Raw genomic sequence first — 3,155 nt, forward strand, 5'->3', positions numbered from 1 at the left:
AAAACTAATTTCAGATTTCAATATACGTACAAGCTATAATCTACATAATTTCTCTTAACACGCACGAGAGAGCTCATCAGTGATGGAAGAAATAATCTTAATAAATGGCTTTTTCATTGCTCAAAACCTGGGAGGGAGCAGCAGTATTTGGGTTGCCGGGAGGCAGTGGTCGGGCTCCCGGCTGGGTTTCGGGGTGTGGGTGGCAGGGAAGGGGGGCGGCTCGGGGTGGGGGAAGCCCTGGTCCCCCGGTGGGAATTACTCAGCTCCCCRTCCCTTTCCCAGCCCCGCCGCGACAACATTTATTGCAAAAGCAGGAAATTGCTTATTACTAAACTAGCTGGCAAGGGAGCGGAGCCGATGCTGTTCCACACTGGCACAGCACTTGCTTAGCTGCTGCTTTCCCTGCCTCTCCTTGTTCCGCTCTTTCTTCTTCTTCTTCCTCCTCTTTCTCTCCTCTCTCCCTCGCTCTCTCCTCTTCTTTTTTTCATTTTGGCTTCTATTCAAATGTGGGTCAGGGGTGAGCGGCTCCCAACGTCACAAGCTTGCAAGATGGCGCTGGGAGGAAGGCTGTGAGATGAGGAACAGGCTGGTATAAACCGAGAGGACAGGAGAGGGAGAGGAGGAGAGGGGAAGGGGAAGAAAAGCTGCTGCTCCAGATGCAATAAGAAGGTAACGCGGCGCGGGGCGCGGGCGGGGGCGCGGGTCCCGCGGGGCGGCCGGGCGCTGCCGGGCTCCGCGGTGCAGCCCAGCCCCGCTCCCCCGCTCTTTTATTTGCAGCCCCGGTGATTTGCCCATCTGCACGGGTCCGCTCGGGAGAGTCGCCGGGGTGGCGGGGGTGTCCCCTTGTTCCCTGCCCTGCATCAGCCGGCACCGGCGGTACTTCCATTGAAAAAACCCGAGATGGTTTCTCTCCCCTTGCCCCCTCTCTCCGTGCCCCGGGCCCCCTCCCYTCGCTCTCCGGGCGCGCTGCCCCGTTGCTCTGGGGGCCGGGGCGTGCATCGGTGTGCCGGCCACCGTGCCTGTCTGGGGCTTGCAAATGTTGGTTATTTGATTGAAGCGGCTAGAAACTTTCCCCCTCCTCCCGTGCCATTTGTGTGTGTGTGTGTGTGTGCGCACGGGTGTGCGCTGCCCCTTCCCCGGCGGCGGTGGGGTCGGGGCGGGGGGCCGCAGCTGCTGCCCGCCGGGGCCGGCCGGCGTGGGGCTGACCGCGGGGCGCAGAGGCAGCCCCGGAGCAGAGCAGCCGCCTGCTCCACATCCCCACTCGTTCCTGCAAGTGAGCCGTACGGTATTTTATTCGATTTTATTTTTTCCCCGAAAGGAGGGAGCGGAGCCCCGGGGTGCCGGGGGGCGTGTTTGTGCCGGGGATCTGGCCGCATTGTGGAGGAGAGGGCAGGAAAGGGGCTCCCGGGACTTGCATCGCCTCCTTCCCCCCCCGCGGTCCATCCGCCGGGCTGCGAGGCGACGAGCCAGGCCGGCATCCCCCAACCCCAGCGCCGGCCCCAGCCCCACCGAGCACCCCCTGCCCTACCGGGACCGCGGTGAACTTTTGCCCTGGCTCCCCCCTTCCCCGCCGCCCCCCTCGGCCGCCCGGGATCGCGGAGGGAAGGACCCGCCGGCTCCGCTCGCTCTGCCCGTCGCTGCGGGTCTCTGGCTTTTGTTACGGCCCCATCTCGGACGCAATGGACGGAGCAGGATCGCGCACCCTCCCGCGGCCGGGGGCTCTCCGGACCCTGCCCGCCGGCTTTGTGCCCCGCAGGAAATGCGCGTTCCCCGGCCGCGCCAGCCAGCGCAGAGCTGTCCACCCGATTTAAAAAAAAAAAAAATAAATAAATGAAATTGTACGTCCAGGCTGGCAATATTGTTGCCGAGGCGCTCGACATCGCTATGGAGGGAGCCGGGAGGGCTGGTCGCTGCCCGCAGCTGCCCGGTCCCGGGGGCACGGCGCCGCGGAGCCGGACCGGGCTCTGCATCCCCCAGCGCGCCGGTGCCGGTGCCAGCTCGGCGGCGGGGGGAGCCGGGCTTTTTGTGTTTTCCTGGTTGCATTTGAAAGCAAAGCCAAGCCGGCGGGGGGAGTGGGGGCGGGGGAGGCTGCGTGCCGGCCCCCTGAGCGGTGCGCGGCCCGGGGAGCCCCGCGGTGCCCGCAGCGCCCAGCCCGCGCCCGGCCCCTTTGGTACGGGGCGAGAGCCGGCGGGGAAGTCAATTATTGACTTCTGCTTGGCCGGGTCCCAGGTGGAAGTGGGCACGGCGGCGGCGGGCGGCTCTCGGCGCGCCCCCCGTTATCGGGGCCGCCAGCCGCGCTCCTCCCGGGGCTCCGCGGCCGCCGGACACCGCGCCCGGCCCCGCCGCCGCCCGGGGAACGCGTATGTACACACGGGGTCTGAACACKCGAAACTTTCTGCTGCGAAATCCGCAGCCTTTGGGAACTCGGGTGGCCTGGGCGCTTCCGGAGACGGGTAACTTGGCGTTAGAATCTGCGAGTGAGGCGGGGGTATATACACCTTTACACAGAATTAATGAATTATAGGTGGAACCAAGTGTTTCAGCAGACGGTTACTGAAATCACTCAGAATATTACTTAGCTGTTAGAATAAATCTGAGAGAGCAGCCAGAAACCAGTTAAGAGCATCAGAATTACATTCTGTTAATGAACTGTCCTTTGACCAAAACTGGTTTGAATTTGTTGCGGAATGCTGTTTATATTTGAATAGCTCCCATGTTTTTTCAGAAATTAAGGGGGAAACAATATGCAATAGTCACTTTCATTGGAAAATGTCAGAACGATGAGCAGATGTTTGCTGTGCTTGATAAATACAGTGTATAAACAACTAATATTTCAAGATGACTTATTACTATTTTTTATTACTCAGAACTATTGTATAGACTACAGGGGCTCTGRAGAGAAAGCTATAAATGACTCCTTAGGATTTCACAGCAAATCTACATGGGGAAAATGACATATGGAAAGAAAATTGACTTATTTCCACAAYTGCAAGTGGCCTCCTTTTTGCGCCTTTTCATTAGCAATCTAATCCTAAAAGCATTAGGAGCAATTATTTGCAGTGGTGCCTGACATTCTAGGTCTAATTATTTAAATCAGTTTAACTTTTGATGGTTGACCCATTAGGTCAAATCTGTATGCCCTTTGTTATATTTAT

General features: G+C 59.2%; 1 protein-coding gene across 1 annotated transcript in view; it reads left to right on the forward strand.

Moving 5' to 3' along the window:
- Positions 1–212: 212 nt before the first annotated feature.
- The window catches only part of HIC2 (HIC ZBTB transcriptional repressor 2), a 73,242-nt gene continuing 70,299 nt past the window's right edge, over positions 213–3,155 (forward strand). The window contains exon 1 of the mRNA XM_057380766.1: positions 213–669. The gene's annotated coding sequence lies outside the window, so the exon portion shown is untranslated. The remainder of the gene's footprint in view (positions 670–3,155) is intronic.

The sequence above is a fragment of the Malurus melanocephalus genome, unplaced genomic scaffold (genome assembly GCF_030028575.1).
Source record: "Malurus melanocephalus ecotype Western Australia unplaced genomic scaffold, MMel_1.1 scaffold_470, whole genome shotgun sequence".
Lineage (NCBI taxonomy): Eukaryota > Metazoa > Chordata > Aves > Passeriformes > Maluridae > Malurus > Malurus melanocephalus.